Below are 24397 nucleotides of genomic sequence, written 5' to 3'. Positions count from 1 at the left end.
GACGGCCTAAAGCCCTCCGTTCGTGCTCCTCTTGTAGGCACAAAGGGGAAGAATCAAGAATTTATAAAAGACTGCAGAACTCAAGCCTCCTTCTTCAGTTTTTTTTTAATTGGAACATTTGTTTGTATCCCAGAGGCACATATGGATGAATATGATGGGTTTTTTTCCACTCAGTTAATGTTATTTATTTTAGTCTTTGCTTTTTTACTAGAGCCTTGCTGTTTTTCTTTCAAATATCCCTTAGAGTGGTTCTCCAGAATTGTACAAATACTGAATGGCTCATAATATTTGCGCTTGGACTGATTTTTTTTTTCTGCAAAGCATAAAATGTAAAAAAACAAAACAAAACAAAACAAAACAAAAAAACAAAAAACAACAAAAAAACCAAACCCTGTTAGTTATATTTACTATCTATTGTTATCTTCATCAGACAGTTAAAGTCATTCCTAGATCACAAATTAGAACTGAGAATAAAAAAAAATGTTATACATTTTCTGTCATTCATTTGCCTTAAACTACCTTAAAACAAATCCCAAGGCAAGAGTTCTGTTTGGCAAACTTGAGAAGTCTGATTCATTTCACCAGTGCCATGCAATTTAATTAGGTTCCTTATCTAAGATGGTCTAGAATATAAACTTCCCTATAAGGGGATCACTTTGGAAAATTCACCTAAATAAGTCAAAATCAATGGCTTCCTTACCGAAAGAGTCCTGGGGGAAGAATTAGCAGGAATTACTCCATGGGTATGTCTGCTACTAGTATTTTATGCTTGATTGCTTGTCAGTTGGCAGAAGTCAATGGCTCTCTTCACTGCAGAGGAGTGGAGGGATGGGGGCAAACTACAAATTATCAGTATTCCGAATGTGGATTCAACATTTCACTGCTGTCTCTCCAACATGTGCCCTGAAAGTACCACTTGGCGCAGAATTACAAAGGACTGCATTTAGCAAAGCTTTAATTTAAAATAGACACAGGTGACAGCTCTATTATTTCTGCATGTTCAGATGCATTCACAGCTGTTTTTATTTATCTCAGCTGTATATGCTTGTATTTGTTGTAATTATTAGCCTTGGATGTAGTTAAAGATAAATATCTCAAATGCCTGTTGAGGCTAAATTAAATTAAGGAAATCACACTCTTCACCCTTACCCTCTTTGGCCCAGCTCTACTGCGGGAAATTTACAACCACCTCAAAGTTTTAGCCTCATGTCAGCTTCTCTGGGAAGAAGTGCTTTCCAGAATCATCCCAGGTTCCTCATCTACTCCAACTCAACACCTTACTGGCATTGTTTACATTTAACACAGGAAAAAAAAAAAAAAACATTGTTTCAAAGTATCTTACCAACAAATGAAAATAGTTTTAAACTAATTTTGATCGCTCAGAACTTGAGGAAGTGTTCTGTGCAAATGAATTGTGACATGACTGCTTTTCACTCTCGCCCCCTGTTTTTTTTTTTTTTTTTTCCTGGCAGCTTTGGATTCCAGGTCTAACTGCTTTTGTTTGTTTGTTCATATTTCACCTGTGGTTCATTCACTACATCTAACGTGTTGCAAAACAATGGTGCAATGGTTTCACCCTTGGTAAACTTGGAGGAATTAAATGACAGTCCAGGAAATTTGGAACACAATGAGGAGACAGATAAGAAGCTGGGATCACAGGATTTTTTTAAAGGGAATTCCACTAGCAAGAAGCTTGCACATGAAAATGTAAGGAAGAGATATTTGTCTCCCAAATTCATATAAGTTGTACCTTTTGGGAAAAAAAAAATAAGAAACCTGTTTGCTGTGGTGGCCTAGGGTTGGTGTGCTTTCAGCTAAGAAGACAGTGTTTTTTCTTTTTGTTTTTTAAATTTGAAACAGCATCTGATAGGCAACTTTGTAGGGAGATTACCTGGCTTATTAGAATAGTGGCATTTGCAACCATGGTGAAAACATTAGCTTTTGCTCCTCTTGAGGTCTGAGTAACTTCATTAATGACGAGGCAGCCTGGAAAGAAAAAAAAATGCATGACAACAAATCTGAGCATATTTGAGAGACTCAGACAACTTCTTAAGGAAGGAAAGATGGGCACCTGAGTGGCTCAGTGGTTAAACTTCTGCCTTCGGCTCAGGTCATGATCTCAAGGTCCTAGGATCAAGCCCTGAGTCTCCTTGCTCAGTGGGGAGTCTGTTTCTCCCTCTGCCTTTGCCACCCCCCACCCCAAATACCCTGCTGTCTTTCAAAAAAAAAAAAAAAGATCTGTAAAAGAGAGAGGGAGAGAAGGAAGGAGAGAAAGTGCCAGTCAAGGTACTTATAAAATAAAGAAATATTGAATGAATAAGCAAGTAATAGATGGTGGAAATGTATATGTTTCTGCCCGATAAAGACCATTGAAAGAGACTGTGTTAGTTTTGGCAAAAGGGGGTAATATAATACTAGGTTTCTTTTTTATTGATTATCCTGTTTATTTAAAAAGTATTTTCTTTTACTTTGATTTACCACTTTAAACATGGATACTCTCCAGATAGGTTTCTGAGGCAAATATCTAATTATGACCATGGCAGATCTCATGGTAAATGGACGGGCTACTGGCAAGGTCCTTTTCAAGGAAGATAATTAGATTGATTTTTGTTTGGTTTACAGTCTTGGCTACTGTTGCCCGACTTGCTTTTTTTCTAAGCCAAGTCTTTCTGGCTGTTTTTCCTCATTCTTTTTAAGGATCCCTCCTCAGAGGGATCAGGGGTTTCCCTCAATACGACAGACTTTGCCTGCCCTTCCCTCTTCTCTAGTACATGATATTAAATCCTCATCCTGATACATGCTCTTACCTGAGGAAATCAGCTTCTGTTATAAACCCTTGAAGGTGAGGTCTATTTCCGGGTTTGGACCTGATGGGAGTGAGATCATTCTCTCAGCCACAAATTTATGGCCACTATCTTATTAGTTAAAATGTTTTAATTCCTTCATTTGGAATTTTTGGGGTTTGGACCCGTGACAGGTGATAATAGAGGTTCGTAGGAGCAATGCTTATTGAATATTTGAAAATATACTTTAATACATTTTAGTAATTATTGAGGATACCACTTGATCACACTCAATCTTTCCAGAGAAAGCTTTCAAAATTATGGGAAAGTCAAAACAAGGTATTATTTTTTGTCCATCTTATTAGAGAAGTTGCCCAGCATTTTCAAATATATACTTTCAATTTTGATTCAAGATAAATCTCATACAACCTAATGAACTCAGTGAATTGCTGTTCTGACCTGACTCTGTTGCATTCTGACCTTTTATGAATGATAAAGGGAATGAACTAAATGAACTAAAGTTTCTTTTCTCCGATGAGCCTTGACTTTCCTTCTCCCCCACCTCTACTCTAATGCTAAACGTGTCTAGAAATGCATTGACTCCCAACAGATATTTCATTGCTTCTTTTGCCTCTACTCCTACTTCCCCCCAAAAGATGTCTCAGCATACATTACTAAACCTATCCATTGCTTAATCTTGTAGCTTCTGCAAATCTTCCAAATCCTACAGTTACCTACCATGCAGCAATGATGGTCTTTCAAAAGATATCTGGCAAATCATAATCTCTCTTAGTATCTCCCTAAAGTGGATGTTATTTGTAAAAAAAAAAAATAGTTTTTAGTCTGATGTGTGAAGCATTATTGATAGTAAGTCTATCTTACACATTGTACAGACCTTTCTTCTGACAAAATGAAGTGTTTATAAAAAAAAACTTTTTGGACCAAATCCTTAATGGTGAGGATCATAATCTGACAGAGAAGTATCTCCTTTGAAAGGATTAGAGCCTCCAGATAGATACAAATAAGATAAGAAAAAGTAGACACATGTTAAATCATGGAACAGCAAAGGGAATACTTTATGGAAATGAACTCACAAGATAATAATTTGAATTTGACAAGGTGATAATTAAAGTCCCCAGATAGATTTCTTCCACATCTGTATGCCTTTCAGTAAAGTTGGTTAGCATATTAACTACTGCTGGAGAATACTAAAAAATATTCATGGGATGTAAAACTGCAAATTATTATTCATTTCAATTTGTATAATAAGTGTAACAAAATGCAATGCATACAATATTACACAAGAGGTACTAAACTCTATTATAGACATTTTTAGAGCACAGGCAGGACCCTTAGATGACAATTTTTAAAGTGTTGAAGACATTTAAGTATGAATTACCACTTTTCACAATTTGAAAGAAATTGTGTGTATCTTCAGTGTTCTTTAGGGCTGGTAACTTCTTATTTTGAATGACTAAACTAATTACATAATATTATATATTTTGATATGTATACATGAACATACACACATATCTATATATACATATGAATAGATAATTATTATGATCTATATATTTAGTTTTGTTAATTTTTCCCTCTAGAGGAATAAAGGGGATTTGGTGACCAGAAAAGTGCATACATATGTGATTGAAAAAAATCAATAACTACCATAAATTCTAATTTCAAATAGTAATCCAATATATTAATTCTCTTCTTCATAATTAAGTTTGTTTGTACATACGTTTTTATTTAGACATTTGAGAAGTCATTTTTAATATAATATTAAGATACTGTATTAAATTAGGGCAAAGAACTGTGAAGTGTGGCCACACATCATGGGTAGTAGATGTCACACTTGAAAATTTCTTTGGACCTGGTGATCTATTCAAAGTATATTTTCTGTCCTGTGGAATTTAAATATAACACATGACATGAATCACTATGCAGTGAGATGTGTTATTATTTCCCACCTGTGAAAAAGCATACAACAGAACATGAAGGAAGACTTCATGAAATGCATATTCACTTACAGTGATGACATTTTAACATTAAAAAAAAAAAAAAAACATTCTTCTCATGGCTTTGAATAAAATGACTAGTTTCGAGCATTCCAGAGAGTATCGTAGCGACAATGCAGCGACCATTTGGTCCATAGTCAATGGACAAGCAACTGAGCAACCTGACGTTCTCCATTGGGAATGCTAGCTACATTAGGAGAGAAATGAAATGTGATTGCAAAAAGAGGATCATTTGAACACCCAGCTCAAATGTGAAGTTATGTTAGAATGGGAAAAAAGTGATTCTGGAAACTCTTGATAAGTCCACTCAAGAAAACAGAGGTTCTACTTGAAGAAATTAAATAAAAGAGGGAAAACAATCAGAAGTAAGAGTACCGGGGAAGAAATGAAGGTGATCAAAGATGCATTTTTCAAACACAGACATTTCGACAAATAAGGCAGAATAGGAATTGGAAGTAGTGTGACAGGGGTGTCTGGGTTAAGCATCTGACTCTTAATTTCAGCTCAGGTCATGATGTCAAGGTCATTAGATCGAGGCCCATGTTGGGCTCTGTGCTGGATATGGAGCCTGGTTAAGATTCTCTCTCTCCCTCTCCTTCTGACCTTCCCCAACCTCTACTTCCCTCTTTCTCTTAAAAAAAAAAAAAAAGAAAAGAAAAGAAGAAAGAAAGAAAGAAAGAAAGAGAAAGAAAGAAAGAAAGAAAGAAAGAAAGAAAGAAAGAAAGAAAGAAAGAAAGAAAGAGGAAAAAAAAAGTACCATGTCACAATTTAGAAGAGACTGTTTTAGTAGAGACTACTTTTGCACGTTAAGTGAAATCTCTAGGCACCCCAAACAACACAAATTAAATGTGCCTTTATGTAGACACGCCAGGTCACACATAGTTGGTGTGTGTGCTTCTGAAAAGGAGAGGAATTTAGCGTGCACTCTGCAGGTGACTGGAAGATCCTGCCAGCCTCTAAGACTCGAGGCTGTGTTTAGGATTCTGGCATATGGAAATGTACTTTGCTTATCCCTTTGGTGAATGAATGGGAAAGCAGCTTCTTTGCTTCTGTGTTTTGCAGTTCCTACTTTGTCTTTTCATTTTCCTATGCAATTTTATTTTTTTCACCATGCCAGGCATGACTAATTGTTGATTTCCACTGAATTACCGCCGTCCTCCACTGGCCAGCTTCTCTCAGCAGCCAGCCCATGAAGGTTTCCCGAGCAGAAGGGAAGGAAAAATCAAACTTTAGCCACTCTTGTCCTTGTCATGGCTGTCTATCCTCCTTAGAGCCCTGAGTGCTCTATTGGTGCAGACAAATGAGGTCAACTGGTCTATTCTGTGAATGAATATTAGTTTTGAAGAAGTCATGTTTTTAGAGAAAAGACATAATAATAAAACATGGATTTTTTTTTATTCCTACCTAATTAACTCTTCATTTTGCATCATCTTCATTGTCTTTTTTTTTTTTTTCTACTGAAGACATAATTTTTACTCCACTGCTCTGAGAGGAAACTCCAATCGCTGCTGCCTTTGTAAGATAAAATCTGTGGTTATCCCTTCTGTGTCTCCTCTTCACTACCCTTTCAAGACTCATCTCAGAGACCAGCCTTGGTTCCCACTCAGGCTCTCTGCCCTCTCCACTCCAGCCTGACTCAGCCAGAGCATTTCTGGCAGATCTGAACCACATGCTAGGGAGAGTTTTAGAAACAAATTTTGTAAAAGTTCTTGTGTTTATTTTTTTTAAGGATTTTATTTACTTATTTGAGAGAGAGCAAGTGAGAGAGGGAGAAGGAGAGAGAGAGAGAGAGAGAGAGAGAGAGCATGAGTAGGGGCAGAGGGAGAAGTGAGCAGGGAGCCTGACCCAGGGCTCAATCCCAGGCCCCTGGGATCATGACCTGAGCTGAAGAGAGAAGACTCCTGTGTTTTAGATCCCAAAATAATTTGCCTATTTCCCAAGAAGTGTATCAGAATCTAGGGAAACCACTGGGGAGTTTACTAATACTGAATGATTTCGGGATCCACTTTTTCTGCTTTTGTTGTGAGTGGGAAGAGACAATATAGATATAACTGCATGGGTAATGTACATATTTTTCTCAAAATAACTTAAATTAACTTGATTTAAATTAAGCTTTGCTAAAAGTATTTTTTTGATAACTTCATTTGTACAAAATGTCTGACTTTTATGTTTATACTATTTTTCATCCATTGATATTTTTAAACCTTAAATACTTTTATTTTTGACTCATCTGTCACCAATGCATATTTGTATAAAGAGAAATCTTTTCCCCTTTATCTGTCTAACAAAATGAAAATAAAATTCTCTTGTTTTATTCCAACTTTTGGATATGTCATTTTTTTTTAAAGGATTTTATTTATTTATTCAAGACAGACACAGAGAGAGAGAGGGGCAGAGACACAGGCAGAGGGAGAGAAGCAGGCTCCATGCAGGAAGCCCGATGCAGGACTCGATCCTGGGTCTCCAGGATCACACCCCGGGCCGAAAGCAGCGCCAAACTGCTGGGCCACCAGGGCTGCCCCATATTTCTTTTTCTTTCTTTCTTTCTTTCTTTCTTTCTTTCTTTCTTTCTTTCTTTTTTTTTTTTTTTTTTTGTTTGACTTGTTTGAAAATCTTTAGTATATGGTAGAGACTATTGTGCTTTACTGTAAACGTGGCTGTGATTCAGTGGGGGTTCTGCTAAAGGCTACCCAGTGTGATCACCCAAGGGGTTCAGGTAATGTTGAGAGCACATGTAAGGACAAACCTCAGCCACTTGAATTGGCTACTCTGAGAACCTGTAAGCTTCCAGGATTACAACTTGGTACTTTTGAACATATTTTCCAGAAATGAGCTCACCTTTAGAGCACCTATCCATCTCATCTCTAAACAGTCTCTTCTAATCATCACAGAATTGCCTGTTCTAATGCATCCCTTCTGTGTTCTTTTGGTGTCTCTGTTTATATGCTTTTCTGCAGGCAACCTGTTCATAAAAGTAACTCAGCTGGGATAGGCTCATTTCCTAAAGAATCCAGAAGAGTAAAGATCCTCCCAGTCACTGGAGGAGAGCTGTGATTATCATCCAGAGAGCAAGCACATGGTTTTCACCTACCTTTGCTGGCTTCCATCAGCCTACGTGCCTCTGAGGTTTCTTAAATTAGCCAACCGCTTTTTCAGATCTATTACCTGAAACCTTTTGAAATGGGAAATCCTGGTGGAGACTAGATCTCTCAATATTGCTCAGACATAGAAATGACTGAAAGTACAGAAAAGCTGTCAATTCAGGTTGGCCAACAAGGCAACTCTTAAAGAATTAGCTTGAATTCACCATTGTGCATTCACTATTTCTTTGTTTGGGAGAGGGGAGAAATGAGTTTTTGGTTCTACAAAACAAAGCCAACATTTTTCAGGAACACATCAGTACTTAAAAAATTAGGAATGAAACATGTGCCATGATCTGCTAACATTGCGAAAGATGTTCTTTATTGTCAGTAGAATACCATGTTGACACACTTTCTTCTGGGTAACTATGTATCTATAAACCCCTATATTCTTCTCTGGACACTGCAAAGTGTTTTCTGGTGAGAAATTTGTCAAAGGCACTTCTTCTGGTAATTTGGCCCTTATGATATGCCAAAAAAAAAAAAAAAATGTGAGAGTAGGGGAGAAAATGACCATTATTGAAATCCCTGTGGATGAGGGTTAGCCTAAGAAATCTTAGAGTAGTCATATGTGAAGTCCAGTTTATTATTTTTAACAAATCATTCCTTCATTAATAGGATGTCACTTCCACCCCCTTTGCCATGTGGCTTTTCAGAACCTCCAGGAAGGTATGTTGATTGCATATCCCTTGGCTATTGCCTGTGGTCTTGAGGATTGACTTCCTTTGGTCAATGGAAATTTAGCAGACATGACATAAGCGGGGGCTTTAGGTGAACTCCTGTGATATGTCTCAGCCTACTATGTTTCTGCCCCTTGTCAGGAGAAGGACATGCCCCATGTCATCATGGGTCCCAGAATGAGGAGATTCATGTGGCTGAGCTGGATATAACTCATATCCTTGAGCCACATTTAGCCAATCCCAGCAGTCTCTGGCTGAGCCACAGCTGACCATCAGAACCAGGAACAAGGACTGATGATTACTGCAAGCCTGTGAGCTTTGTGGTAACTTATAAGGCAACCTTATGCAGCAGAAACTTGACTAATGCAATGCTTTCTGTATGGACGTCTATGCTGTGGCCTATAAGCTTCTATTACAGTCATGCCCTGTGAAAGCTTGATTTTAGCTGTGTTGTTGGGGACTAAAGAGGATCCATGCTTGAAGTGATGTGATTAGTGTGAGGGAGCAGTATCTGCCCAAGGAAGCCAGACAAAGGAAACAAAGGATGAGTGTGGAGGAGTGCTACAGCCTCTGGCATTAGACAGTTTACTGAGGGTCAAGAAGCAAGTATGACATAGAAAGTTGTGAGACTATGTAAGCATTTTCTAGGGTCTCTCAGAAATACTTGGGGAGAGAAACCCCATAAAAGACCAGATTTTTCTGCCATAATACACAAAGGGACATGGGCTATTGCTATTTAGGCATTAAAGGCAAGCATGACCCACCCCTGAAGGCTGAATAAGTGTGAGACACCTGGTTTACATTTATATAAATCTATACACAAGACAATTCAACCTTCCAAGCACAATGCAAAGTAGCATATCCAATCTATTAAGCATAGTGCCTCTCAACTCATAATATATAGCATATAGAAATACCCCCACAGTCGCTAACATTTTTTTGAGTCCTTTCTATGGTACCAGTCCTGGCCCAAAGATTTTTCAGGTTTTAACTCATTTACAGATTGCAAGATAAATCACTTTATTATCTCTATTTCACAACTGAGTAAATTGTGGCTTAGAACAGTTTAGTAGCCACACCAAAATCCAGCAGCAAAAAATGACTTGTTAGTTTTGTGCATAAAATACCTTTACTCTTTTTTCTTTTATCTTTGCTCCTTATATCTGTAACTCCTTATACATTGTGCTATCTCGAAATACAATAGAACCTAGTATCTGTAAAATCTTGGTGATATAATATAGCATATGTGTTAAAGATTGTTACATATATAAAATTTATTTATGCATATATAAAGTATACTTATATATGTATATACACATATATAAATTCCAATAAAAACTGGTACATTGTTAGAAATGACAGACAACAGGGCATCCCATCTTTGGAGTGAGATCTACATTTGATAGCTTTTGTCTGACGACCAAACACACTATCTACAAGGCGTGATCCCATGAGGACAGAAGACTTCCTTTATAGCTATCTACTAGACACATATTTCTTTCTTTCTTTCTCTTTCTTTCTTTCTTCCTTTCTTTCTTTCTTTCTTTCTTTCTTTCTTTCTTTCTTCTTTCTTTCTTTTTTCTTTTTTTTTTTTCTAGGAGAAGCATTTACCAAAGATCAGTCCAAGCTGAAGTTCACTGAGGTGAGAAATGCCAAGTGCCTGTTTTGCCAGACACAGGCAAATTAATCATAATTAACAAAAGTCAATTATTAACCTTGAGGGCACATTAAAACAAAATGAAGATCCACAGGGCAGGTGGGTGCACAGAAATGGAATTTTATCACTTACTGACCAGATAGGTATAATATATTCCAATCATCTTTTAAGAAAGTGTTGGTTTAAAAAATTTTTTTCATGATAAGTCAGCTTGAGTCTGGCATTCACAAATTAATTCTTTCTACTTTTTTGGTTTACTTAATCAGGTGCTGAGTTACTCTTCTTTTGGAAGAAGGTGAATTACAATTCAGAAGTAATTTTTTTTCCTTTTGCTAATAATTTTATAAAGGACATAGGAAACAAATATTTCCCGAGTAATTTATTAAATCAATAAGTAATATTTTAATCATTAACAATCTCCCTACAACAATAGCTTGAATTTGTAAAAGTAGGAAAGGGTCAGTCAGTAGTATAAATTGAACATGTAATATTCAATGTAATGCATTTATTAGCCCATAACATCCATGAGTCAGAAGTCTTGGGCATGGTTTAGCAGGATCCAATGCTCCAGGTTTCAATTAAGACCCCATGCTCCATAGGCTACAATTAAGATGCTGGCTGGACTGTTTTCTCATCTGGAAGTTTGACTGGGGAAGAAACTGTTTCCAAAACTCTATTGGGTTTGGAAGAATTCATTTCCTTGTGGCTTTAAGATTAACCCTTTCACGGGTTGGAGGTTTTCATTAGGCTGAGTCTGCCTGCAGTCCTTATGGGCTACCCAGAATTCTTTGTTAGAAGGACATTTCCAATGTGGCCATTTACTTTGTCAAGCCTGCAAGGTAGTCTTGCCTCAGTTGACCAGGCCAGAGTCCTCATGACAAAGAGAGTCTAAATAAGCTTGTTCCGGAGAAATCTGAGCTAGATCTGATAAATGAGAACAAAAGTTTATAAGAATTATGGGGATTGCCTGAGAATTTTGGATACTTAATTACAAAGTCTGTGAAAATTGTATCAGACAATTCTAGCTTACTTGAAAATTAAAAACAAACAAACAAACAAGCAAAACCTGATGTGTTTATATGGCCTTACTCAGTAGGAAAATCTATCTGACTTGTTTTTAGGAGAACCAAAAAGCATTTTTCAGAACATTACAGATATTAATGATTCTCTCTCCAAAATAGTTAGAATATTATCCAATAGAAAAAGCACAGAAGACCTGATTCAAACCTGATGTAAACACTAGTTGTTTTGAAAGACTTAAAAAAAAATCAATTATTAATCCTTATTTTTCAGATGAGAAAACTGAGGTATTGGGGTTAAGTGTCTTCCACAGAGGCACATAGTTAGAAAATGTTGGAGCAAAGATTCAAATTCAGGCAGCTGATACAGTTATGCTCTTGAACTTTATTTTAAACTTTACCTATTTATATGCAAATCTGAGTGCCTCTGAGAAAAATAATTTTTAAAACAACTAGCTCAGTATCTCCTTCCACCAAAAAGTCCTAGACACACCAAGTAGATAGTTAACTTATAGTCCTGTGGGTCCTGCCCACAATACCTAGGGCTAGTCACATTCTAATGCAAGTGTATTTACACTGTTAGGCTCTCCTGGTGAACAGTTAATTCACCAGAGCATGACCATGTCTTAGCATTGCATTATCCCTTGCAAACGATGCTGTGCATCGATGCATAGGAGGAAATTAATCCTGATGTCTTTTAAGTGCTACCAAAAAAGGTCAAGCTATGTTAATGGAAAAATGGCCTTTAGGTTTGAGAGAGGGCCATCATAGTATTTGGAACAGGCTTTTAGCCTTAAGGGTTCCTTCTGAGGCCATTTTCTTCATACTATTCTAAGATCTGATGACTGGGCCCAATCCTAATCCTTTAGAGAGTAAAATTAAATGTTTTCCACTTTTCCAGTGTAGTAAGCAGTGTTTTGTTGTGCTTCCTCAATCATTGTCACACTAGTGATCCTTTCTAAAATGAATTTGTTCTGGAAAAGAATGGGTCAGATGCATCTGTGGAGGAATACAATAGTAAAATATTTTGAAATACTTGTAAAGCAAAACAGATAATTGTGTTTTCAAGCTCTCTGAAATATATATGTAAAATGTTATGTGCCTGAGGTTGAATAAAAAGATGGTTATAGTCATTACCCAGTAATGTACCAATTATAGATACAGCATTGTGTGTATAAGTTCTCTATTATACAATCAGAAAGGGAAGAAAACAGATTATAATCATTTTAATAATTTGATTTGCTTCGTTCATCTTTTGAATTATCTTTTCATAAAATTAGATGCTGTGTTATTCCTTTCTGGAAAGTGGAACGGTACAAGTAAAGAGAATGTTTTCATGTTAATCAAAGCTGACAAGAATATTATACTGAATTAAAAAAAAAAAAGAAGAAGGTGGGGAGGTTGGGGGCTGGGGGAGAGACAAATGAAGAAGACCTGATTGAAATTATTAGTTGCCAGAAAATACCTATTGACTTTTTATGTTTTTAGAAGTACCTCTATTAGCTTCCAAAAATACAGCTGTTTACAGTGATTGATAAGTTCTCTTGCTTTTAAGCTTATTCACATCCATTAGTTCTGCCTTTTTCTCCTGTTAAAAATCTGAAGCTGTCAGATTGAAGTACCATGAGCAGCTAATGTTCTTGCCAGATTCAAAGCATGTCCCCAGGGGTGGCAAAAGTATTCTAAATCGCAAAGAAATGGCTTTTTAAATGCTGCCTGTTGACATTGGTCATTCCATTTACTTTATTGGAATTGTTGAAATAGATATCAGGCAATTATAGAAACTGTGTTTAACAGAACTTTGATGATCAATTTCCTCGAAATATTTAATTTTTAGACCAAAACCAGATATTTGAAATTCATTGCATTTTACGTAGACTTTTTTAAATTTTTTTAAATTTTTATTTATTTATGATAGTCACACACACAGAGAGAGAGAGGCAGAGACATAGGCAGAGGGAGAGGCAGGCTCCATGCACCTGGTGCCCGACGTGGGATTCGATCCCGGGTCTCCAGGATCGCGCCCTGGGCCAAAGGCAGGCGCTAAACTGCTGCGCCACCCAGGGATCCCTTACCATAGACTTTTATTTAAATTAGTACATAGTTTTATTTTCGAAATTGGTTGAGTCATTTTCTAGTTTTCACTTCAAATTTATTGATGATTATGTATTTCATTCCCTCTAGTATTTGATTATCTTCTTGCAAACTCTTTTCCCCCCATAATCGTTTCATAATTGTTTCACAGTTTCTGTTTATCACATTAGGCATATTTTGTATGAACAAAAGGCAAAGGTTTGAGGGGGAATACATGATTTCTAAAATGCAAGTTTCAGGAGCACCTGGGTGGCTCAGTTGGTTCAGCATCTGACTTAGGCTCAGGTCATGATCTCTGGGTCCTGGGATCAAACCCTGTGTTGGGCTCTGTGCTCAGCAGGGAGTCTCCTAGTCCTTCTTGGTTCTTCCTCTACCCATCCCCCTGCTCATGCTCTCTCTCTCTCTCTCTCTCTCTCTCTCTCTCAAATAAGTAAATAAAATCTCTAAAAAATAAAATGTAAATTTCAGAAATACTGAATGTTAAAAGTGATGCCACTATGTCTTTTATAGGGTGCAGAAACCAGAGCTTCTCATAAACCAATAGAACAGGGGATCCCTGGGTGGCTCAGTGGTTTAGCGCCTGTCTTTGGCCCAGGGCCTGATCCTGGACTCTTGGGATTGAGTCCCACATTGGGCTCCCTGCATGGAGTCTGCTTTTCCCTCTACCTGTGTCTATGCCCCCCTCTCTCTCTCTGTGTCTCTCATGAATAAATAAATAACATCTTTAAAAAAACAAATAAAAAAAAACAATAAAACAAATCATATAATACCCTATCTCCATTAGAATATTATTATATAAATTAGATCAGCTTAAAAAACAAACAACATAGCCTTAATAAAGAACAACAGAAGTCCAAGGAGAGAAGAATTGTTACCCAATGGAGAACATAGGTATAAAGTTACTGAGATCATTGGAGCTGAGAGCACAGTCAGATATATGGATAGTGCCTCCATATACTTTTACTTGTATAATGTCTTATTCATTATATCAATTAAATAAATAAGCACATTTGAGAATGGGAGAGAATTAAATAAACAGTTTTGTCATCTATTACCTTGGAGAGGTTTCTCTGAGAAAGTGGTATCTCAGTAGATCCCTAAAAAATGTGTCCAAGGACACATGTCAAGGAAAGTGTTTTTGTTGTTGTTTGCTTGTTTTGCAACATGATACACATTTAATGTACAGGCTAGAGTTTATGGTGGACAAGCTCTACAGCTGGCAAAGCAGACCCTGTGGGGGTGCATAAGTCACCAGAAACACCTGCAAAACAATGTCCAGTTCACCACTGTGACTTGGCCAAGCAAACAGTGTTTGGACCCTCTTAACCAGATGATTGCTTCTACAAAATGTTTCCACTGGGCAGCCAGTGGAGTCATGGGAAAGTTTTCTGGCTGGAAGGAAAGCTCACAGGGGGGAAGAGTTCAGTGTCAGTCGGCTTCGTTGCTTTTCCTCAGCTCACTTTCCTTGACCTGACTCACTGTCTTTTGTCCAGAACAAAAGAGTATTGCAAGCAGAAGGAATGGCATTTGTGAAAACTCAGAAGAGCATGACTCTTTTTGAGGAAAAGAAAAAGCTTAAAGTAGAGAAGAGAGGATTTCAAAAATAAGGCTGGAGAGATGACTTTGAGCAACATTTAGATCATATTAAAAATCCTCAACAGGATCCTTGAAATAATAAAAAGCTATAGAAAGTTTTAAGAAGAGCAATGATGTGATTGGATTTGTCTTTATAAAAGCCTATTCTGGCTTCTTTGTGGAGAGTAGCATATGATAAGGTTAATAATGATTTCAGGTGACACATAGGGAGACTATTTAAGTGGCCTTTGTTGAAATGATGTGATGGAGAGTTTATTCCTCTCCCTGGGCTGGGGTAGCAAGGTAATGCAAACTGGGTGTTTTAAACAATGTGATGTTGTTCAGGAGATTAGAAATCTGAAATCAAGGTGTCAGCAGGGGGTGCTCTCTCTGGAGATTCTAGAGTAGAATCCCCCGGGGCACTTGGGTGGCTCAGGGGCTGAGCATCTGCCTTTGGCTCAGATCATGATCCCAGAGTCCTGGGATCAGGTCCTGCATCAGGCTTGCTGCAGGGAGTCTGTTTCTCCCTCTGCCTGTGTCTCTGCCTCTCTCTGTGTGTTTCTCATAAATAAATAAATAAATAAATAAATAAATAAATAAATAAATAAATACATAAATAAAATCTTAAAAAAAAAAAAAAAGGATCCCTTCTGTGCCATTCTCTTAACTTGTAGAATTGCTGGCAATCCTTGGCATTCCTTGGCTTGTATGTACATCACTCCTATCTGTCCCCATCATTGAATAGTGTTTTACTTGTGTATCTTCCCATGATCTTCCTCATGTGTGTCTGTCTCTGCCTCTCTCCTCCTCTTCTTATAAACACACCAGTTGTATTGGATTGGGGCCCACCTCAATAACCTCATCTTAACTAGTTACATCTGCAAAAATCCTATTCCAAATAAGGTCACATTCACAGGTATCACTTGAACATATCTTTTGGAGGGACATAATTTAACCCATAACAGAAGACTTTGCAAGGAAATGAGATGATGGGTAGTTGAAAGGACCCATGGACAGATTTTTGTGTATATTTATGGTAGTAGACTCAACAGGACTTGGTGATTGAGTAGGATTTGAAAGATGGGGTAAAGTTACGGTTGACTTCCAAGTTTCTGACATGCCTAATAGATGATGATACCATTTGTTGAGGCAGGAAATTCAATAGATCAAATGAGCAGTGGGGTGAGCATGGGTTCATTTTTGACATGCCATGTTTGACCCATCTGAGAAATTTTCCCATGGAACTGTATGTAGACTTGGTGACTGAAAAATACATTTGGAATTTAAAATGAGAGATCTGGGCTGGAGATATAAACGCAAGAGTCGTTTGTATATAAATGCTAAATAGATGTCTAAGAGTAGATAACATTCTCCATCAAGACAATATTTAGTCAGAAGAAAAGAAATTCTAGGATTCGTATTAAACATTTAAAAGGTTGAAAACATACCAGCATTTCTGGCCAAGATGGACAAATAGGGAGCAGATTTACCCTGACATATGAAACAAACAAAAAACAGACAGAATATTTGAAACATTGGTTTGCAAGACACAGGACATCAGGCAACGAAGGACAGTAATCTTTGAAAGTCAACAAAAACCAAAGCATATGAACTGAGCCATACAACTGTTTGTCTAAAATTAGGACTAAGGTATAGATGATTGCAACTTCAACTTCTGTTTAACATGATACTAAAGATTCCAGCCAGAGCAGTACAGTAAGAAAAATAACAAAAAGCTGTACAGATTACAGAGGGAAAAGTAAAATAATGTTAGCTCCAGACAATAAAATGATCTACATGAACAACCTAATGGAATGGAATCTTAAAGAGCTACTAGAACTAATATGTGATTTTAGCTAGGTTGCAAGATATAAACCCAATATACAAAAAAAATCAGTGTTATTTTTAAACAAAAGATATGAATAGTCTGAGATTTGAAAAAAAGAATTTGATTTATAATAGTATAAAATATGACATACTTAGGAATAAATCTGACAAAATATGTGAAACACTTGTGTAGTTAAAATTATAAAACACTACAGACAAAAATTAAAGATTACTTTAAAAAATTGCAGGGGCAGCCCGGGTGGCTCAGCGGTTTAGTGCTGCCTTCAGCCCAAGTTGTGATCCTAGAGACCCAGGATCGAGTCCCATGTCAGGCTCCCTGCATGGAGCCTGCTTTTCCCTCTGCCTGGGTCGCTGCCTCTCTCTCTCTGTGTCTGTGTTTCTCATGAATAAATAAATAAAATCTTTTAAAAAAATGGCAGACATACATTTTTTAAGGTCAGAAGACTCAATATTTTTAAGATAAAAACTATCCCCAAATTGATCTATAAACTTCATGTAACTCCCAGTAAGGTGTATATAGAAACTGACAATTGAATTTAAAAATCTGTGGGAATATGAAGTACATAAAATAATCATAATAATTTTTAAAAGAAGAGGAAAGAAGTTCTCCAGGGTAGCTCATTCAATTAAATGTCTGCTTTAGGCTCAGATCATCATCTCAGGGTCCTGGGACTGAGTTCTGCATCTCACTCCCTGCTCAACCGGGAGCTTGCTTTTCCCTCTCCTACCCCCTCCTCCCACTCAGGTGCTCTCTCTCTCTCTCTCTCCCTCTCGCTCTCACTCTCTATCTCTCTCTGGCTCTCTTAAATAAACAAATAAATAAATAGATAGATAAATAAATAAATAAATCTTAAAAAACAAACAAAAGAAGAGAAAAGGATTATTTTATGATAGTTATTGGCATTAAAATAGAAAAATACATCAATGGACCAAAATAAAGAGTCCAAAAATAGACCCATACATATATGCATAATTGATTTAGACAAAGAGGTAAAGACAATTTGGTAGGAAAGTGTCATCCTTTCAACAAATGGTACTGGAACAATTTGGGTATTTGTTGTAAAATAATTGAGTATTGATCCATATCTATAACTATATAAATCTCTATATGTAACTACATGACTGTATAACTATATAACTATATATATAACCATAAATCTAAATATAATTAAACTGTGAAACATTTAAAAGAAATAATAGAAGACTATTTTAAGAATCCTTAACTTCATCCATAAAACAAGAATCCACTAAAAGTTTTAAAAAGAGCAATGATATGATCAGGTTTGCCTACCCTGCTGGCATGCCTAGGAAAGATACTTAACTCCAATACCTCAATTTCCTCATCTGAAAAATAAAGATTAATCATTTATTTTAATTCTTTCACACACCCAGGGTCACACTAGGCTTGTTTCAGGTCTGCTTCTCTTTTTTTAGGGGGTAATTTTTCAACAATTTTCAGCAATTGTTTTGGAGAGAGAATTTTTAATATCTGTAATGCTTTTTAAAATGCTTGTTCAGTCACAGCAACACGGAATACACCACTCAGCACCCACTGATTATCTAACATATACAAAAGTAGAGCCTCTACACAGGGGATGAAACTACAAATAATGAACCACCATAGAAATTCAGCAATGAAAGTAACCCACTGTGATCTCCTACTGAACCTGAAGTAAAGATCTATTTGAAAAGTGGGATTTGATTTTTTTTTTAAAGATTTTATTTATTTGAGAGAGAAAGAGGGAGAGAGAGAGAGAAAGTGGAATGAGGGGCAGAGGGAGAGGTAGAAGCAAACTCCCCGCTGAGCAGGGAACCCAACACAGGGGCTCAATCCCAGGACCCTGAGATCATGGCCGGAACCAAAGGCAGATGCTTAATAGACTGAGCCACCCAAGCACCCCTTGAAAGATGCATTTGTATAAGATACATTTGTGCAAAAAAAGATAATCCTGTCAAATAGAGGTGCAATTGTATTGTTAGGTATTGTTCTAAGATTGTTCAACTTAAAGTTCAATTTCTAATCAGCTTTTGGCTTAATGGTCAGAAGTGACCAAAACCAAATGTGTTTCATGATATGAACTACCATTACAGACTATTAAATAATACTGAACAGTAGAGATCTTGTGAAAATTATTTTGAATTATAGATTCTATTTTAGTTTAGGGCAAAGGCTGAAATATAAGCAGTTAAATCGGTTTTTAATGAAATTTGACAGGCATAGGAATTAATATCCAAGGCACAGAATTATTAATTCTGGAAATGATTCTCATAGTCCTCTATTATGTGGAGATCCATGTGCCTATTTTAGAAATTAAAACTGTTCTGATATTGCCATTTATTTATCTCAAAAAGATTTTCTGTCATATTTAACTTGTTATTAAACTATTTATCTTTTAAAAAATCTGTTTTCTATTAAAATGTTCCATGAATAAATTTTTAAATGTGTTTAGTTTATCATTTTTATATTTACATCAATTCATTTTTATGAGAACGCTTTAAAAATTTTATTTTTATCTTCATTTAAATAGAATTCTTTGTATAACCAAAATATTTTAAGTATATAACCCAGACGTAAATTGCTAATCTATCTAGACTGCAGGAAATGTAATTCAGGAAAATAGTAGAAGTTATATCTGATGGGCTGCACCCAGACTGGAGTATTTCAGTTTTGATAAGCCATGATGACCTTAAAGGAATGAGAAGCACAGGGTTAACACCTTCCAGATCCCAGGTCTGGGAGGAGTGTGGTTTTAAGCCCCATCAGTCAGAGGTCTGATTTTTCTTTCTTTCTTTCCTTCCTTTCTTTCTTTCTCTTTCTTTCTTTCTTTCTTTCTTTCTTTCTTTCTTTCTTTCTTTCTTTTTCTTCTTCTTCTTCTTCTTCTTCTTCTTCTTCTTCTTCTTCTTCTTCTTCTTCTTCTTCTTCTTCTTCCTTCCTTCCTTCTTTCTTCTTTCTTTCTTTCTTTCTTTTTCTTTCTTTCTTCTTTCTTTCTTTCTTTCTTTCTTTCTTTCTTTCTTTCTTTCTTTCTTTCTTTCTTCTTTCTTTCCTTAAGATTTTGTTTATTTATTCATGAGAGAGAGAGAGAGGCAGAAACACAACACAGGCAGAGACACAGACAGAGGCTCCATGCAGGGAGCCCAATGTGAGACTCCATCTGGGGACCCCAGGACCAAGCCCTGGGCTGAAGTCAGGCGCTAAACCGCTGAGGCACCCAGGGATCCCAGAGGTCTGAGGTTCTGGTGTAAATATCTGTTTTGTAGGAAATGAACCTGACCAGGTGGAGACATGGGCTGGGATTAGAAAGGAGAGTTGGGACTGGTAGAAAACACTAAGGAAGGTGGGTGTAGTTCTTGAGCTAACTTGCAGGCACTAACACATTTCATCAGCATGTTGCTGATGGCCTCTCAGAAGAATCTGTACAGAAAATCATAAGCAGTGGGAGAGATAGTAAAACACTCAGAGGTACTTATTTGACTTTTGGAATATTGGAACGATGTCAGATCAGGGTATTGGGCATTATGCTATCTGGCCTGCCAGATAGTATAACTGAATAAAAGGAGTTGAGAGTAAGAAAATTGGAAGTAACAGACTGTAGCTGGCGGGGAAGTTTAGGCTCCCTCTACAGTCATTGGCCAGATTCCAAATGAGGCACAGGAAGGCTTGGTCTCCTTACACCCACTTCCCTTCCTACACCCCACATAGTTATCACCCAAGGGAGAAGGACCTGATAACCTCCTTTCCTTGCTTTTGTACCTCATATATGAAGAAGAAGAAGAAAGAAGAAGAAGAAGAAGAAGAAGAAGAAGAAGAAGAAGAAGAAGAAAGAAGAAGAAGAAGAAAGAAGATGAAGAAGATGAAGAAGAAGAAGAAGAAGAAAAGAAAGAAAAAAAAGAAGGAGAAGACCACCTGTGTTTTAGGGACAAGTGGATTTTTGGTGTGAAGGGAAGGCATTATTTTTACTTTTATTAAAATACTGATGATGAAAATGATCATGAATATGGAAAAGATAGCTAGGTAGCACTGGAATCATTAAACAAGCTCATTATTATATTCTCACAAAGCTTTAAATGTGTTCTATTTGAAAAGTCAGAACATACACATTGGGAAATGTCTTTATCCCTTCAGTATTTAACATTGGGAAGGGGGCAAAAAAGAGAGAAATACCAGTGCCCGGATATTCCCAGGCTAATTTCTAGACAAGTAAGTTGTGATAAGTTCAAGTTTCAGATAAGAACATTTTTCTTTAACTGTTAAGTAAAAATGTCCCTGGAAGGGCCAGAAAAAAATTAGTAATAGATTGCATCAATGTGGGGAATTATTGAGATAAGATTTTGGTGAATTGGCATAAGAACGAGGACATCCAATGATTATTACTTAGAGTTGACTTAATAAAATGTCTATGTATATATGTGTGTGTTTCTAAAATATTTGTTCAGAGTTCTCAGTTTTTCTTTATAGCAAATACATAAATGTGAATAATTGAAGCCATTACACAGGCACATTTCCACTCAGATTTTTGTAAGTAGATATTCCATTAAAAACAAACCCACATCCTACCTTCTGCCTTCAACATAATAGATCGTATCTACATATTTAACTTTTTTTTAATGAAAAATATTTTGATTTCGTGTCTTAAAGGTAAATGAAGTAATATTTTTCAGCTTAAATTACCCAGATAATTTCTAAACCAATTCTTTCCTTCACTTTGCTTAAGTGTGGCTTTTAATATAATTTAATTGTTGGTAAATCTGTGACACTAACCTGCCTGCATTAGAGCATGCCATGGAGTGAAAATTAACTTTTTCACTCTCAAATGTAGCAAACACAGTTTCTGTGGTCAATTTCCTCTTTCTCTCTCTCTCTCTCTCTCTCTCTCTCTTTTTTTTTTTCTAAATTTGTTTGAAGGACCTCATAGGACGTAAAGTCCTTTGACAAGGGACCAATTTAGCACCAACATTACAAAAGCTCTTCTGTTCATAAGGGAAATATCTCCCCCTGAATTAAATTTAACCTCTTTAGTACTCCCATTTAGCCACCTGATAAATCCACTTGAGATATCTTTTGGGGAGGGAGAGGTACATGGGAACAATAACACTTCCTTTTTGAGCAGTTTAATAAAGCTTTGTGAGATTTCAAGATGAAAGATAGTGTGTAATGCTGATAGCGCCCTCCAAAGCTCTGCATTCATGGATCCAATTACGTTTTTGTCATGGTAAGAGCCATGGTGGATGTATTAAATGGGAACATGGCTTAAGAAGTAAGGCCCAGGAGCCTGGGTATCTGGTTTCTGAGGTTGACTCCACTTCTGCTGTCTTATCTAACTGTAGGCATACAGCTTAACTTCTTTGCCACAGTGTCTCCTTCCATCAAAGGCCTAGAAATATCTGAGAAATGCTCTTAAAATGACAGTGCAAATTGCCATTTAGAATCACATTGGAATTGTCCGGAGGAAAAAAAAAATGAGGTGAGCGTTAAGCAAAGGGAAACACTCTCTTCTGCTTAATTTTAGATTTTATCCTGAATTTGACTTTTGAAAAGTCATGCGATTTCCAGAAGAGGAATGACATTTTCAAAGCCTTGAAGACGCTTGTAAAAGGCTGCACTTTCAACAGTTGTCTGTTTCTCAGGGCCGTTTTGACGCTGGCTCTCCAACTCCCTTCCCTCCCTCCAGATTCCAAGTTGAAAACAATAATTGCAATGTTAACTTTTCAGATTCTAGAATATTGTCTTGGAGCTGATTTGTCTCATATAATTTTTATACATTTATGCATATCAGATTTTATCACATCCTGTGTATGTGGCTACTGACTTTAGAAATTCCATCGCCAAACCCTCAAAATGATTCATATAACTGCAAAATAATGGATTAGGGACTTGTAAAAGTGTCTAATTTTATTTTACAAAATTCAGTGGATAAAACATTATAATTTTTAAAAGATTTTATTTATTTATTCATGAGAGACACAAAGAGAGAGACAGAGACATAGGTAGAGGTAGAAGCAGACTCCCTGTGGGGAGTCAGATGGGGGACTCAATCCCAGGATGCCAGGATCAGGACCTGAGTCAAACGCAGATGTTCAACCACTGAGCCACCCAAGTGTCCCTGTCATGTCTTTATTCATCAATTACCCATTGTCCTGAGACAATGTGAGAGACAATGTTGGCAGCTGAAATGTGACCTAAGACAACACCTATAAACTGTTAAAAAAATAAACTGAGGCATAGGTAAACGTTTCAAGAGTCTGTGTGAAAAAAAAAAAAAAGAGTCTGTGTGAGCAAAAACATGATTCAGGTCAAGCAGAACTAAATCGGAAGTGCTTCAGAGCACTCTACTAACAAGATCTGGGAGAGACTTTTAGACTTTTAGAAAGAAGAGACAGAAGCAAAGCAACAGAATTGTTTGGTTGTAGCTTATGTGGTTGCCTTATTTGTGAACACCTGTTGTCTGTGATCGGCTATCCTTACGTTTTGGTTTCTTAATCTTGAGGTATTTCAGGCTTAGGCTTTGGTTGGCTTACATAGATGGCTACTAGAGCATTAAAGCCACCTCAGTATAATGGGCTTCTTATTTAATTATTTTAAGAGTAGCAAATGGTCATACTCTTAAAATATGCATACTTACATATGTATTTTTCTAGTAATAAGCGGTGTTCCGACAGTATATTTTTGAAAGAAGCCTAGCAAATTAAAACAAGTATTTCCTACAGGAGCCTGTGACTGCATTTTGTGAAGGGCTATAAACCCGACATTAATGCCAACAAATCAAAGATATAAGCATCAAGTAGTCGGGTAGGACAGATACATTCAGTATCAAAGATCATTTTCTTACTTACAATAAATTAAGTTATGGAACTACTAAATACAAGTAAATTAAATATAAATATTTTAAAGTCAGACTGTTTCAGAACTGAGAATCCTAACTTGAACTCTCTGGACAAGTAAATTTCTACTATATCAATGATTTTCACAGGATTGTACCTGCAGTGTTCTCTTGCCTAACTCCATATTCCAAAAGAGATTCTGGTAAGAAAATTGAAGAATTTAGCTTCATTTTGGATATATAAGAATTTATTTAAGTAGCTTTCCTGTAGTCCAAAGATTAGGTAGCTCTGATTAGAGCTTTAGATTGAAAATTAGTGGAAATAACCTCTTACAGAGCTTGTCTAAATTTAACTTGGCTTCAAACCAGTAAACTATAGCCTCTACAACTTTGTAGACAGATTATAGCTCATCAGTATGACTAAAAAATCACTGTGGAATTGCTCTGTAATAGTTCTGTTCCTATGCCTATAAATATAATTTTACCAAGAGACTTTTCCATTTTATAGCTGCTCAGCTCTACTTTACTGTGTCAGACTAAAGGGCCTCAGGAATTTTGTAAATGACAAATTAAAATAGTCTCATATAAAACACGGTAAGTCAACACTAAATTATCAGTGGTTAATAGAAGAAAAAATGAATCCTTGAACTTCAGAGGTACTTTTAAAAATCATGTTTTGCAATTGATTTTAGCTTGCTCTCTTTTTTATATAAGTCAAAAAAGGTAAAATGAAATTATTCAAATTTCAATTTTATTCCACTATGC

Source organism: Nyctereutes procyonoides, unplaced genomic scaffold (assembly GCF_905146905.1).
Source record: "Nyctereutes procyonoides isolate TBG_1078 unplaced genomic scaffold, NYPRO_anot_genome, whole genome shotgun sequence".
Classification (NCBI taxonomy): Eukaryota; Metazoa; Chordata; class Mammalia; order Carnivora; family Canidae; genus Nyctereutes; species Nyctereutes procyonoides.
The sequence above is the reverse complement of the archived record's forward strand: the minus strand, read 5'-3'. Positions refer to the sequence as shown.